Consider the following 17,058-nt stretch of genomic DNA (forward strand, 5'->3'; position numbering starts at 1 on the left):
AATACGATTATGCGTGAATTAGTTCGTGATATCAAATTCCACACATCTGATTCTTTAATTGTCGAGAAGGTCCAGGTATGATCACCAGGCGTGAAAGAGAGTTTCACGTTCTCACAATCAAAATAGGACATTGTCAGCTTTTAGCCTCGGCTATATGAATTGCAACAATCCATCGACTCGTGATTCCAGAGCTGGGTGTCGGAAAAATTATGGTTATTCATGGATTGTTTTTTATGTCCCTAGTTGCTAGCAAACATAATGTGAGAGTTGCTAATTTGCATACTTGATAGGTTAGGCAACATTAGATTGTCCTAGGTGTATTTAATTCGTATGTATCCGCTATTACGGTACATTTCAATTCAGAACAATCTGAAAGATAGAATACATTTACAAGGAGAGTATCAGGGTTCCGGATCACGGATTTCGCTGAAACTCATAAGATTGTGTCTTTGGGCTAAAGCATGATGCTTCTGATGTATAATCTTATCTTCTCGGCATTTCTTTACTCGATAGAAAATTTCACACATCAATTTAAAATTATTTTTGGTACTTTCCAACTGATTTGACATAACCTATTCAAACCTGATTATACGAGATTTTATCACTGAAATTTTGTTATTCGACGGTAAAACATCGTTTCAAAACGTAAACTTACTTTAACTGACGTTAACAGCCGCGGTAAGTCCGACGTGCACTATTTCAAAGCGAAACAAAACCAAATTTTGTATACCGCTCATTCGCATTTCTTTTCTTTTTTGTTGCGTTTCTAACATTATGAAAGTTTCATCTTTAGATGAGGTTTTCAAGTCATTAAACGTAAGTTCACTTCAAAATGTTTTTTATGTAAAAGGATATTTAATCATAATCAAAGTTATTGTTACCTTGATTAATTAAAAAATATTTTTAGTTTTCTGCTGAGGGCATCCCTTAAGGCCGAAACGTCAAAAATTGACTTTCATTTATTGACCTTTGGCACCGAGAATTTCTACACGTTATTATCAAAGTCCACGGATCACTGTTTTGAATGTGCTGAAGTCAGCGTGGTCAAGAAATGCATTCCTGTTGTTGGATCACCACTTACTGTAGAAAAATGTTACATGACCTTATTCTGGCATAAAACAAAGAAAGGTTTTGGATATTTTTGTACGATATTACGTATAGAATTGCGCTAACGGCGATATTTTCAGATCGGTGATGCGTGGGCTTTCATAATAGTAGAAAAGAGTGAAATTTAACTGTGTCAGTGAAGACTGACCATATCATCCTTTTAAATTGGAATGTAGTCTAGGATTTAGATCCTGTTCAGAGTGCGGAACAAGAGGTCGTATCTCAAGATATGCCGAGCAAAAAGCAGCAACGCCACCGGAATTTGGTGTGTATCGCCAGAAGAAAACATAGCTAATCGAAGGATGAACGACAATAAACTGCAAGTAGAAAAGATGGCAAGGAAGAACAAGACAAGAAAAACAAGTTGCGTGCTAGACTGACTTGTAACCGCGCTATGAGTTGTTATTATACTGAAAGTTATCTATTTGTAATACTTGAATCACGCAATTCTACAATGTATGCCTTAAATGGTGAATTATTATAATCTTCAGTTTGTTGTAATATGCATACTTTGATAGCGACGGGTAGCATAATATTGTCAAGGTTGGAATGTTTTATGTAAACCGAGACCTCTCAGGTTATTATTACGGACAAATTGATGCGACAAGAGTGATGCAAACCTACCGGGACTAGGTTAAAAAAATACATGAATTGTGAAGGTTAGATGCAAATCTCATTAATTCCTAATGCCAATCTCGTCGATCGACTTGTCGCCGCCAGGAAATCCTCCTAAAATATCAAGTAGCTTGACATTTTGGAAACCATGTGACTTCGCATCTTTCATCAAGTTTCGGACAATACCGATTCCTCGGCCATAAGACCTCGTTTCGGTTCACCGCAATCACTTCCCACATGGAAACTGAACCCATGAAGATTGAGCCCAAGGTCTCTGGTTTTTTTTACTAGTTTTGGAGCTTCGATGATTGGATCGCAGCCACTTTTGGAACCCAGTTCTATCTCGGATACGGCCGCATCACACCGGAAACGGTTAATAATGCTGTAGCAGGAGGAAAAAAATACATTTTTTGAAGCTGAATGTACAGAAATGAAAATATTTTCTTCTTCCTTGGCTGTGATCCATGCCCACTGAGTTCAGTTCTCTTCAGTTTTTAATCACAACAATATATTAAGAAAGGTATCGGGCGTAGCCAAGGAATAATACATTTTACACATCAGGCGCAGCCAATGAACGATATTCAAACATCTAATAACGTTTGTGGCTAACAAAGCACCCTAGGTAAATTGACTCCTCCGATTTTGATGTAATGCAGATATGTCGTAGTGCTTCGAAAACTAATAGACGCGTATATTTTTCTGCTAATAAATAGTTTAATGGGCTCTCCCCAATTATACTTCAATTACAAATTCAACAGGCAATATCGTACTGCCTATTCAAGACAGAAGAGACGTAAAGAGGTAAGGGAAAGTATTTTGTTTCACGTTTTATAAAATTGGCGATTACATTACGGGTAATGAATCGCAATGGATGTCGATCCAATCTGCTGCTGATAAGGTCTTCATGAAAACAAATGGGAAAGCTGCCGGTGAAATCTTATTAACCGTGGGAAAGTGAGGCACAGAGCGCCGACATCGAGGTACGCGAAGCGTGTAGAAGTTGAGCCTCTAGTGTAGAAAAAAATGCTCAACCTGTGAGTCAACAGAATAGAACTCGTATCCAATTTTACTACACTAAATGAGACGGTTCAGACCACATCAAAGCAACGTCAATATTGATATCGGGGTGAAGTTTCAATGTTTTGAAATTAGCGGTGTTTAACGACTAAAATACTCTCTACGATAACAGGAAATCTTTTAACACTGATGTTCATTATTTCCGATAAATATTTTCAAACTGAGAAGCGTGAATACGACATCGTTCGGCATTATCTTTTGATATCCTAATCATCAGAACAGTCTACTGTATTAATCACATACGAGTTGGTAAGTGGAAAAAAAAGTATAGTGGCAAAAAACATTAGCTGTAATACATTTTAATGCAAACGCATGTAACTATTTCGTCATTAGTACCAGATATGCCTAATCCTTATAACTGGATTGATGGAAATCGTCGGTAGTGTGGCGTATTATAATTATTTCTACGGAATCGGTGTGTATTTAACTAACATCGACGTGCAATATACATTAGTTAGTGTAATCAACTACACCAGTTCATGGTTCTTGTGATGATTAAAAATATTGTCACACCTATTGCAGCCAATTATTTACTGCAAAAGATGATAGAATAAGCTTTTGCACAATGTATTTGTATTGAAAGGAAACATTTCTGCGTTCGTAATTAATTTAATTTTGTTGGATAATGACATGGATAAGCATGGAGTTGCTATGGGTCAGTAATATAGGAGAGCTCTATTATAGAATCATATTTTCAATACCCTGGGCGCCTCAAATAGCTGAACCTTATACCGGGTGTTCCAGAACACCCGTCCACTAAAATCTAGAGAACTGATTTTTTCGAAACTTTGAAAACCCAGTATGGCTATATCGGGCCTGCCCTATTGAATGATGATATTGACGACCTCCTGTGTAGACCAGATATGCGTTTTTTGAACCGGAAGTTATTTTTTTTTAAATACGACATGCATATTTTTATGACAGATTCGGATTCTACGTCAAAAAATGTGCATCATTTGGTTGAAACATGTTTTCCTAAAACGTCATTCTTGAGCCCTCAATGACCTAAATGACTTCAACTTGTGACCGTTCCGTACGAAACTGCATCGAAACTTAGCATGACCTCTCTGAGCTGTATACGATCAGAAAAAAGCAAGTAGCAAAATTACGAAGTGACTGAGAATGATCAGAAAACACTGTCGTTTCTTCTTCAATCCGATTTCTTAAGATCAAAAGAGCTTTCGTGTGGATCGATCACAAGTTAAATTGTAAAGATCATTTAGGGGTCAAGAATGACGGTTTAGGAAGAAATGTTTCAAAAACGAATATCCGGTCTGTACCGGAAATCGTCTATATCATCATTCAATAGGGCAGGCCCGATATAGCCAAACTGGGTTTTAAAATTTTCGAAAAAATTAGATCTCGAGATTTTAGAAGGGGTGGACGGGTGGTCTGGGATACCCGGTATGTGCGATTATCTTTGTCACGAGAGAGTCCAACTTGCCTGCGTGCCCCGTGGTTGACTTCGAAAGCTTTTAAAACAACTTGACTGTCGTAATGATATATTTCGAACATCATTTTGACTTCCATGCACAAGTCGTTGTAAAATGCGCAGTAATTCTGTCATAACTGACACGTCAGATGACGTTACAAGGACATGTGTATATCAACTGTTAACGTTCAGCAAGTGCAGTAAATTATATAACGTGAACAGTCGAATATAATGTATGTTATTTAACAACATTCTTCGGTAGAATCAACAACTATCATTTTGTTTTTTTTTTTTTACATTTACTGAATTGTCAAGTGCATCAATATTTTTATCATTGCCCCGACATAATTTTATCACCATTCCATTTTTCCGCGTAGGTTTCGGCGTCGTCGAATACAGAGATATGCTCCTTATTTATGGCGATAGCAATATTGACTTTAGTCTATTTGGTCTGCCTAATGAGTCGTCTAATTCGCAGAGGGCTGAACCTGTTGATTAATTCAACTTCTCCTATTTTCGGAGTTTGTAGTAACTCACCCTAAATAGAATCCAGTTTTTGAGGAGATGCTTGTATATGTCATTGTTTAGGCTATCGGAGTCTAGCTATTTTTTCGATTTGGCTAAGTGAACGTTACTGACCGTTTCTTCATGTGCAATCAGGACAACAATCGGCAATCGTCAATCAACAACGCCACTGTAGGGTTGCCAAGTGTGTCATCTCTCGGACGTTACCGAGAACACCCAAAAACTCCGATTACCATGGTTGCAAGGTGAATCCTCCATTTGTGGAAAATCGCCGATTGTCACTATTTCGTTGCAATCATGCCGGTTCTTTATTTCGACGTAAAACAGACATGATTTGGGGTATGTCTGTTCAGAATTGCTCGTCGAACCGTGCTCTTATGCTCTTTTTAGGATAAAAGGTTTGTAGGCTGAGATTTTAATCGATTTGAGTGCCATGTCCGCATTTCACGATTCACGTGACGTAAAATTTAGCTAAAATCAACTGATTTTATGCTTTCACGTAATCCTATTCTCTAAGAAACATTCAAGGTTGCAGGGGCAAACGATATGGATGCACCCTTTCGGGGATATTTAAAAAAATTCTGCAGGTCAGTAATTTCAACGAGGACCCTTCCTTCAGTTAAATTTATCATATACATGTTGAAGTTATGCAGGGTTCAATTGGTTGAACGATAGTCAGCATCGCAACAAGTGTGCTACTTGTGTTACGGCAGATACTCCGATTATAGTGACGCACTACGTTTTTTCGATAGTGGAAAAGAATTAAGGCGATGCCCTAATTGATTTTGACGTTATCGTATATATCACCAAATATGAAAATCCACGTATATCAAACGTGAAAAACGGCTTAGCATCTCCATTTTATACACAATTCTAAAAAAAATATTCCAATGTATTTTCATTTAACGTAGAAATAAAGAAATGGCACGAATTCTACGAATTTACGAGTGCGATTCCGTAGAATCCGTGCCATTTCTTTATTTCCGCCTCAAATGAATATGTATTGGAGCGTTTTTATGCAAATTTTGAATTGTTTTTAATTTTAATGGAGTCAAGTTTTTATACTTGGGGTGTCAAACTACTCATGTGACATGAATTAATGAAACGTTATCAATAATATACTTGTTCTACTATCCATACGCAAAAAAACGTGGCCAATGGTCTGCAGCTGTTAGGCTAGTTGCATTTAATTTGATTTAATTTGAGGGCTTTATAATTTATAGTTTCAAGAATATTTTACAATTTTTGTGGTGGCATGGTGCATGAAAAAATTCTAAAATGTTCTTGAAATTACAGTACAACCCCGATTAACGGAGGGGGGGGGGGGGGGGTCGGGACTGAGAGGTCCACGGATAACTGAAACCACAGTTAATCCGAATAATATTAATACATTTCTGTTTCGGCAAAGTATCGGTTTAGTTAAATGTGTATCTCGCGGCACTCAAAATCGTCCTCACGCATGAACGCACTCTCGCGTGCAATGTTTACTTGCCGCCTCTGCGTCAAATCTCGCCGCATGCCCGTGTCGCGACTCAAAACAAATCAGCTGTATCTCATGTATTGTCACTGTCTTAAAATCATGTATGTGTATTATCAATGTGTATTCTCGCCTGTAAAATCATCAGTTCGTTCGGAATCGAGTAGCGATCAGGAGCGGACGTATCCCGCTAACGCTCCGGTTGAGTAAGCTCACACCCCACAGCACGTAACTCCGGGCAGTAAAAGTATAAACCATCAGCGAACATAACACTATCCAAACAGGCACTAGCGTGGCAAGTTGCAACGATAACCAAAAAGGGGAAGGGGCAGACGGTGGATTCACCATGCACCCCGTACGCGTAACTCCTCCCCCAACACAAAAACGAACAGCAGACCCCGCACTCAGGCCAATCATAATAAACACCAAAACGATCACAATCCATAGAAAAAGAAAAGGTGAAACAACCGACGCAAACACAATGGACCTCGAAGACTTCGGATCCCATACCTCACTGGCCTCGTCGGCACAACCAGAAAATCTGGAGCCGATCCCAACGAAAAAACGCAACGTAGCCAACAACAAAAACCACAAGGGTCACCCACCCCCAATCATAATTCAAAAACCCGACCTGCAAAAGGACAAAATCAGACGCATGGCTCTCCACGAACAAGTGAAGAAGATAAACGCCAAATTTCGCACCGATAGAAAGGGCAACTGGCGAATTGACTACGAGACGCAGCGACAATGGATATCCATGGACAACTGGCTCGACGTAGAGAAAATCGGACACCACTCGTACGGCCAAAAAGAAGACCGCATTAAAAAAGTAATCGTAAAAGGATTCCCCAACACGGACTAAACGATGATCGAAGAACACTGGCAAGTACAACCAATTAAAGTCATAAAGTTCACCTCCGGCATGTCAGCAGTCGTCATACTGCCAAAAGAAGTCGACCTGAAAAACATCTACGAACATAAATACCTAGAAGCATGTAAGGTACACATCGAAAAATACAAGGAACAAGAAGACAACAGACGACCCCTGGTGTGCAACAAGTGCCTCCGCATCGGCCACCGAGCCGCCTACTGCAAATACGAACCAATCAAAACATCCGAAATAACGCAAGACGGATTAACCTGCACCGCATGCAACAAAACCGGACACGCAGCGCACTCAACCCAGTGCGAGGTGCTGCAAAAGAGAATCATCGAAAAAGCAGGAATATCAAACGATCCCGGAAAGTCCTACGCCGATGCCGCGAAAGCAATCACCAAACCCAGACAACCAAGAACCAAGAGCAACATTGACAAAAAGAAACAACACATCGGCTCACAACACCCGACGCGAACCCCCCAAAAGACCGAACAGAGCGAGCCTCACACACAAACACAAGCAGAACCAAACAAGTCAACACCGTCAACACAGGACCAACAACAGCCTAATCCCACAACAACACGACCGAGAATGGACACGGCACACCGAGCACAAATCGAGACATGGAAAAAAAACGTGGATCAAATCACCGCAGCAACGTTTCGCCTACTGGAAACCACAGGTATCACCAACGACGACATCACGACAGTCCTGAAAGTAATGGACATTATTACTCTAGCGTTGAAAAACACCCAAACAAGTGGCGCACGAAGCACGATCACAACAATAGTAACCGCAATAGCCCAAGTATGGTAAGAAGACTCAAAATATTGCAAATTAATGCACGAGGTCTCAGCAATAAAATGCATGAAATCATAGACCTAACAAACAAATACACACCCGACATAATAATAATAAACGAGGTAAAACAGTCCACTAAAATAAAAGCAAACATCCCGAACTACTGCAAAATCTCAGACAAAAGACAAAAACTGGGGCACAAACATGTACATACATGAATCCCTGCACTGGACCCAAACAGCGTCGATGCAATATCTTGAGTCATGTATTATCACACTTGAACTCGAAAATAATAGAAGAATAACAGTAGTGGGAATGTACGCAGCCCCGTACAAACCTTCCAACTCGGAGCTCTACAATAAGATAACAAAAGACCTAGAAACGCTTCTCAGAAAAACAGAAATAGTCATATGCGGTGACTGGAACGCCAGACACAGATACTTCGGCCACTCAACAGACACAAACAGAGGGAGAACGGTACTCAACGCTATCAACAACAGTGGATTTTATTACCTAGGCCCCCTAGACGGCAGCAGACCTGCCATCCAGACCCACAACACAATACTCGACTACACACTCACAGACATGTGCACAGAAGGCGAGGGCGATTTCGAAACACTGACAGACATCGGAAGCGACCACCGACCAACACTCACAACAATAAACATTGAGACCCTACGAACCCAACCGGCGAGACGAACACTCAAAAATGTCAACTGGACAGAATTCCGCGAAAAAACTAAAATACTCCCACTAGAAGCCAACAACACAGTAGAGCTAAGCATCGCCATTAAGTCAATCACAGAAAAAATCCAAAGAACCACCTCCGAACTGAGCGAAAAAATAGCAGCAGGCACCAACAATCCCCTTCCCCCGGAAATCAAAGACCTGATCCGTAGCAGAAACAGAGCCAGACAAGCCATGAAAACTAGATACGCAAACCCTGAAAACTTCCTCATAGCCCGCAACACCTATCACGAACTTAGGACAGAATGCGTGACGAGACTGACAGAACACAATAATAAAAAATGGTCGAATATCATCGAGTCAAAAGACGACCACCACAAAAAACTCTGGAGAATCCAAAAAGCCATGAAGAGACCGCCCACAATAGCCCCAATTTTCCCTAACTGCAACTCGCAAAAAGACGTAGCAACAAAACTCCTCGATACTGCCATGATCACGCATACGAACGTCAAGGACGAGCTGAAAACCGATACTAAATACTGGCCTAGCAAACCCCTGGAACGAACGAACACAACCGAAATAAGAAAAGCAATATCCAAACTCAAGAACGGCAAAGCCCCAGGCCCGGACGGCATCACAGCTAAACCACTAAAAAATGCACACACCACCATTTACACAACACTCGAAAACATCTATAACTACTGTCTCGAAACAAATCACTTCCCACGCGAATGGAAAACAGGGACATGCATATTCCTGCATAAGCACGGGAAACCGCCCGAAAACCCATCTTCCTACAGGCCAATAACACTAATCAATCTGTTGGGCAAAACACTCGAGCGCATCATCCTCAACAGAATGGAAGCAATAAAATCCCTAACGCCAAACTCCCAGCATGACTTCCGCGAAAAACTAGGTACGGCAACCCAATTAACCAGAACAGTCAACTTCATATAAAATGTAAAGTCCCGTGGCAGATCCGCCTGCGTAGTGTCGCTAGACTTGTCAAAAGCGTTCGACAGCATAGACCACCTCGCCCTAAACACAAAATTAACAAGAAAAGAAATAGACTCCGGACCAATCAAAATACTACAGAGCTACCTGCAAGACAGAACAATCCGCGGCAAACACCTGAATGAACTTAGCGATCCAAAGACACAAAAATGCGGAGTATCCCAAGGCTCGGTCCTAGGCCCCGTAATCTTCAACGCGTACATCGCAGATATCCCCAAAGAATGCAGCTTACTAGCCCAATACGCCGACGACGCTTGTATAATATCAGAATCCACGAACGCGAGACTAGTAAAATCAGAAGCCGAAAAAGCGACACGAACCCTCACGAAGTACTACGAGTCCTGGGGACTCCAGTGCAACGCTAGCAAAACACAAGCGATGATAATAGGACACAAACAAAACCAGCGCACAATAAAAATAGGCAACGTACACATCCCGATACGCGACAGCATCCGCTACCTAGGCATCGAACTCCGCTGCACACTGAATATGGCACGCCACACAAAAACTATCACAGACAAAGCACGCAAAACAACACACATGCTATCCGGGATCCTAAGCTGGAACAGTAAAATAGACGAACACATAAAACACAAACTCATAAGGGCCTGCATACTGCCCATACTAGACTACGGCCTAGGCTGCCTCTATCCACTCTACAGCGAAAACAACCTAAAAAAGTTGGAAATAACCTACAAAAAAGTAATCAAAATAGCAGGAAACCTACCAAGGAGTTTCCCAACCGCTGACCTATACGAAATGCTTGACGAAGTAAGCTTCCGCGGAAGAGCCAAAACAAACTTTAAATCGCACCTGGAAAGAATAGCAACCCTACACAACAACCTAACCGGGATAGACAACGGGGTCCCACGATTGCGTAACTCCGTACTCACCCCACCGCGTCACTAGCAACGCCCACCATCACATCATTTGTAAATAAATCTCACCTCAATCATCATCACCTCCACCCTCAGTCGCGAAACACCGAACCAAAATCACCAGCCACCAAAACAACAAACAACGAAGCAGCGTCGCAAGACAAACCCAACACAATCACCAGGATATGATCACACATGTTTTATCAATAAAAGCCAAAACAGCATCATGTATAAATGTAACCACGAGAAACTGTGAATAAAATTACATAAATAAAAAAAAAAATCATCAGTTATCGTTCTCTTCTCTTGCGATGCAGATCGCGTCTGCGCATCATCCTAAAATAAAGTAACCTCGAATTATTTATCAAATCTAATCTATTTCATTCATTATCCCGCTTTCTCACTATAGTCATTCATCACTAATTCGCGGATCCCACGTCGATGATCCATATCTTTTTGTCATCTCTCTAAACATTGTTTGGTCCTTCGCGCCGGATCAGTCGCGAATCGAATCGAATCATTCGCAAATTGAGTCGAATCTTTCGAATCGTTGCGACTTACGGGAAAACGAATTAGCCAGTGAGTGAAACGGAACTATCGCGTGTGCATCAAGTTGTGAAAGTTCACGTAATCAAAGTGAACAATATCGTTATTGGTGAAAACCATCACCAAAATCAGTCGCGTCCGTTAAATTCAAACGTGCGGTGTCCTCTGTAGTGATCGTGACTAAGATCTGAGCGTCAACAACACCGATCTCTCGAAGTGTGTATCGCGACGCCCTGTTATCACTGTGTGCGTATCTCGTTCGTGAAAACTCTGTTCGTCGGGTGAGTTTGCCTTTTCTCGTTTGTCAAAATGACGATCGACGAATACATTGAACGTCAAACCGATCTCTTCAGGCGCATCTGTCGCACCCTCGAAAACTTGCGCAAGCTCGGTGAAGCAAAAACAACTCTCGGGCAAGTGCAATCGCGATTAGATGCGTTAAATTCAAATTGGCTGAAGTTCCAAGGCATGCACGAGACTGTCGATCAAATTAAAATCGCAGCAAAAGGTGATCAACTCGACGCTATCAAAAGACTTTCGTATTTAGCGGAAGACTATTAAGGACAGTGCGAAGAGCAATACTTGAACGCGAAGGGAGAGATGCTCAATCTGTTCGAATCTCTCAAGACTCTATCGGCACCGATCGTGCCAACATCCGCAGCCCCCCAACTCACAACTGGAGGAGCCTCAAAACGGCTACCCCGCATCGAATTGCCTACGTTCTCGGGCAATTACTCAGACTGGAAGTCTTTCCACGAGCTCTTCACGTCAATCGTTTGCGAAAATTCGCAACTCTCGGAAGTGGAAAAACTTCACTACCTAAAAACAAGTCTTACCGATGAACCGTCACAACTCATTAAAAACATCGCTCTTACCGCTAAAAACTTCCCTCGAGCCTGGGAAACTCTCGTATCGCGGTACGAAAACATGAGACTTTTGACGGATTCTCATCTCGCGACACTTTTCGCGATTCCTCGTGTCACGAAAAAATCGTCATCGGAACTGAAAAGCTTGCACAGCAACACTTGCGAAGCTCTTGGCGTGCTCGAACTTCTCGATAGTCCCGAGAAATTAGGGGATTACATCATCGTGAACATGACGATTCGCAAGCTCGACCCAGCATCTCTAGAAGAGTGGGAAAAAATTGTTAGCGAGAAACTCGAGCCCCCCACGTTTGTGGAGCTCAAGGCATTTCTCATCGGTCGCATCCACACCTTCGAAGCCGTGGAGCAAGCTCATGCTCACAATCAAATCGCGACGTCGAAACCGCACTCATCGCAAGGAAGGTCAAATTCTCAGACGACAAGGTCACATACGGCGCAATCAAAGGAACAGTCGTGTGCTTGTTGCGAAGGCAACCACTAGATCGCGTTCTGTTCAACCTTTCGCGACAAGTCTCTCGATCAAAAAAGGGAAGTGGCTTCTGCCAAGAAGCTTTGCTTCAATTGTCTCGGTCCGCATCAGAAGAAGGACTGTCGATCTAACAAAACGTGTCGCGAGTGCAACGGTCGACATCATTCCTTGCTGCATCGAAACTCTTCCAACAGCGGCACATCTCAAGGACAGGCTTCAGTAGTGCAACCCGCAGTGCAGAACGCACCGATCTTGAATAGCGCCTCTCAGGTGAGCAACCACTCAGCTCAGCCCACGATGATCAAGCGCTCTCCAGTTCTTCTCGCCACAGTGCAATTGATCGCCTCGAATTCGGAGACTGGAGAAAGAATCATCGCTCGCACTCTACTCGATCAAGGATCCGAAAGTTCGTTCGTCACGGAGTCGCTAGCGCAACAATTGCGACTATGTCGGCATCAAGCAACGATACCGATCATCGGCGTCGGAGCTGATCAATCGGCAGTGACTCGCGGCATCGCGACACTGCAACTCCAATCTCGTGCTTACACCTCGTTCTCGTGTCAGGTGGATGCGCTCGTGCTTCGGCGACTCACATCGCATCTACCCTCACTTTGACTTCTCGTCGAAGACTGGCCTCATCTACGAGGACTCAACCTCGCGGATCCAAGCTTTGCACACCCCAGTCAAATCGACGTAATTCTCGGAGCTGACATCTACAGCAACATCATTGGTCAAGAAGTTCGAAGAGGAGCACCAGGAACACCAATCGCGCAAGAAACTTAGTTCGGTTGGGTCCTCTCCGGCTGCGTTTCAGTGGAAGCAGCAAGCCCCTCGTATGGCGCAGTCCAAGGCTTTCAATGTTCCCTTGATCACGAACTGCTCGATCTCGTGCAGCAGTTTTGGAAGCAGGAAGAAGTGTCGAAACCTTTGGCACTAACTTCCGAAGAAGAGTGTTGTGAACAACACTTTCGCGTAACGGTTTCTCGAACTGCGTCCGGTCGTTACGTAGTTCGGCTGCCGCTCAAGGACAATTCGGTAGAGCTCGGCAACTCGCGGAATCCCGCGCATCAAATGCTCTTTCGTTTGGAGAAACGGTTCGGTAGCAACGCGAAACTCAAGGAGGCTTACTCAAGCTTCTTTCGTGAATATCGTGAACTCGGGCACATGCGTCGCGCTATCAATGCACCTGAAGACAATTTCCGCGTGTTTTATCTTTCCCATCACGGTGTAGTTCGCGACAGCAGTTCCACAACAAAGTTGCGTGTCGTGTTCAACGGGTCTCAAAGAACCAACCTCGGACTCTCTCTCAATGACAATCTTCTCGTCGGTCCAAAAGTGCAAACCGACCTCGTGGACGTTCTCTTACGCTAGGGAGAATATCCAGTCGCGTTCTCATCAGACATCGTCAAGATGTACCGACAAATTTCGGTCCACAATGATGACCAAGATTTTCAGCGAATCCTCTGGAGGGAAGAACCAGAGCTACCGATTGAAGAATATCAACTGACTACGGTAACGTACGGTCTTGCAAGCGCTCCGTATCTCGCGATCCGTGTCTTCATCAACTCGTTCAGGACGAAGGTAAGCAGTATTCCTTTACGAGCCACATCATTCTCGAGAACACGTACGTCGACGACATCCTCTCAGGAGCAGAGGAGGTTGATCAAGGTCGCAAGAAAATCAATGAACTCAATCAATTGCTCAAGGCGGGCGGCAATGAACTTCAAAAGTGGACTTCAAGCCACCCAGAAACTCTCGTTGACATTTCTCGAAACCATCAAGAGATCGCGATGCATCTGAATCTCGATCAAAGTCCATTCTTTCGGGCTCTCGGTTTTGCGTGGAGACCAGACATCGACGCGTTCGCGTTCTCTCCACAAATTCATCAAACTCGGGACAATTTCACGAAACGAAAAGTTCTCTCACAAACCGCACAGCTCTTCGATCCTCTCGGATGGCTCTCGCCGATCACGATCAGAGCCAAAATCTTTATGCAGGAATTGTGGGCACTCGGTTTCGACTGGGACGAGCCGCTCTCAGCTTCATTGTCCTCGCGATGAATCGAGTTTCTATAAAATCTTCAAGGCATCTCAGCTATCACCATCCCACGATGGATCGATCGGGTTAAGTTCAGCATCTCTCGGGATAGAGATCCACGGTTTCGCGGACGCCTCTCAAAGTGCATTAGGCGCAGTGATCTACGCGCGAACGTATATCAACACTCACGAAGTGCGCGTTTCACTAGTGTGCGCGAAAACTAAAGTAGCGCCGCTAAAGAAGGTGACAATCCCTCGTCTTGAACTCTGTGCTGCGAATCTTCTCGTCCGGTTGATGTGTCATGTGGAAAAGACTCTTAATTTCGAAAATACCCCGGTTTATCTGTGGACGGATTCCACAGTCACTCTCGCGTGGATCAAAAGCCACCCATCGCGGTGGAAAGAAATCTTCAGCTCGGTACCCACAGCATAATTTTGTTCATTTTTATTGATCACAAATTTTACCTCAAATACGGAAGTACACCACGAGACTTTCTTAATTGAGTTAGCGTCAATCTGTTACACATTTCGAGAGTCATTCTTCCGGCCCAACTACAAATGATAAATTAGGAATAAATATTCCAAATTGAATGTGGTTCCACGGATCAACTGAATATAATTATATTCCCTCTATTGCGAGCTACGTTATTCTAAAGAGAGAGATACAATTGTATAATAACTGTTCAACTGTAAAACTAATAGTGGTTCAGCATAGATGTTTCTTGGTATCGATTATATATGATCTACTAAATATGATTAAGATACTACATTTTCTGACGAGCGTAAACGATGAAAAACATAGTTCTAAGTCCGCAGCATCATATGCCACACTAAACACATACAGATCTGCCGTCGCTTCGATTTCTAATGATAAAATAGGAGACGACCAATTAGGACCATCATGTCCAAAATATTTTTCCGCGTGAAATGTGTCGATTTTTAAATTATCTAAAAAGTCTCGAGCCCTTAGAAACCTTAAACGTACAAACCTTGAGATAAAATATTGTAATCTTGCTGGCATTTTGTTCAGTTCATAGAGGCCAGACACTAGCTAGTATTAATATCAGCAAAATAAAATCTACTTCTGCGGAAGGATTACAAATTAGATTGCCTATCAAAATACAGACTTCTAGTTCAGGGCGATTTCAGCCTTTAACAGTATTGCCGTTTGAGCAAGATGCTAAGGTATGTGTATCGACAGTAATGTCAAGGTATATTGAACTGCCCAAAGATATTTAAAAAAATAAAGATAGACTGTTCGTCGCAACTAAAAAACTACACAAGGCTGTCACCTCACAATCAATAAGTAGGTGGGTCAAATCATCATTAAGTAAAAGTGGCATAGATGTGTTAATTTTTTAACCTCATTCCACACGGCACGCAGCCACTTCGGCTGCTCTGAAGCAAGGCATAAATTTAGATAAATTTAGTTATTAGACGTACTGTGGGTCGGACAGAAAATTCGCATAGTTTTGCAGCATTTTATAATAAATCCTGTGACGATATTATAGATTCGGAAGTGCCCGCGAGGTTTTGCTTAGCACAGCCATCTCGATTCAGGCATCAGGCGGGAGAAACGGCTTAGCATTTGAAAGAGTCTACGAGAAGACGCCCAACCAACCGGTTTGTAATTCCCCGTAGTGATTATTCAATCATTGTAAACGAGAATTAAAATTAAAATTCACACATCGTCCTCGCCAGTTAATATCCATACGAATCTAAACGTCATTACGGAATCGCTGCGAAGAAAAGTTAAGACGATCGTGGATTCCAAATTTTATGAAAAGATTCCCAAAATCACATGGACAATTACACGACGGAGCTGCTGCCGAGTATTAAATCAAGGGATAAGTGATTTTTAATATATTTATGATGGACCAACTTTTTACATCATCACTATAGACAATTTTATATCCCAGTGTGAATTCCGGCGTATTTTATCTTAATTTATTTGTGAATTTTTGGAATGAATGTGTCATTTTAATCGTTAGAACAATGGACAGGATTTAAAGAGTTTTTGTATGTTATTTATATTTTAGTTATATTTCATCTACATTTTATTTATATTTTATTTATATTCCCCTTATATTTTATTTATTTTTCATTCAAGTTTTACTTATATGTTATTTATATTTCATTTATATTCTATTTATTTTTTATTCACGTTTTATTTATATGTTATTTATATTTCATTTTGACGTACACGTTAAGATTCGTACGCATGTTTACTGGCGAGGTCGATATGTTACTTTGATTTAAATTATCGTTTACAATTATTAAACAATCACTACGGGGAATTATAAACCGGTTGGTTGGGCGTTTTTCCGTAGACTCTTTCAAATGCTAAGCCGTTTCTCCCGCCTGACGCCTGAATCGAGATTGCTGTGCTAAGCAAAACTTCACGGGCAACTTTGAATTTATAATATCGTTACAGTACTCATATTTAGGAAACTCGATTCCTTCCTTATTCTACCAGAATGAAGTTAGCACTGTTGCTATAACGATGCATATTTAGAAGAAATCGTTACTTCACGCCTTTAGAAATATCTGAAATTTAGTAAACCATCATCAACAAGATATACTCTCATTGAAAAGACCACTCCTTGAAAGTCATTCTAAAACAGCACAATAAT

Source organism: Neodiprion lecontei, chromosome 2 (assembly GCF_021901455.1).
Source record: "Neodiprion lecontei isolate iyNeoLeco1 chromosome 2, iyNeoLeco1.1, whole genome shotgun sequence".
Taxonomy (NCBI): Eukaryota; Metazoa; Arthropoda; class Insecta; order Hymenoptera; family Diprionidae; genus Neodiprion; species Neodiprion lecontei.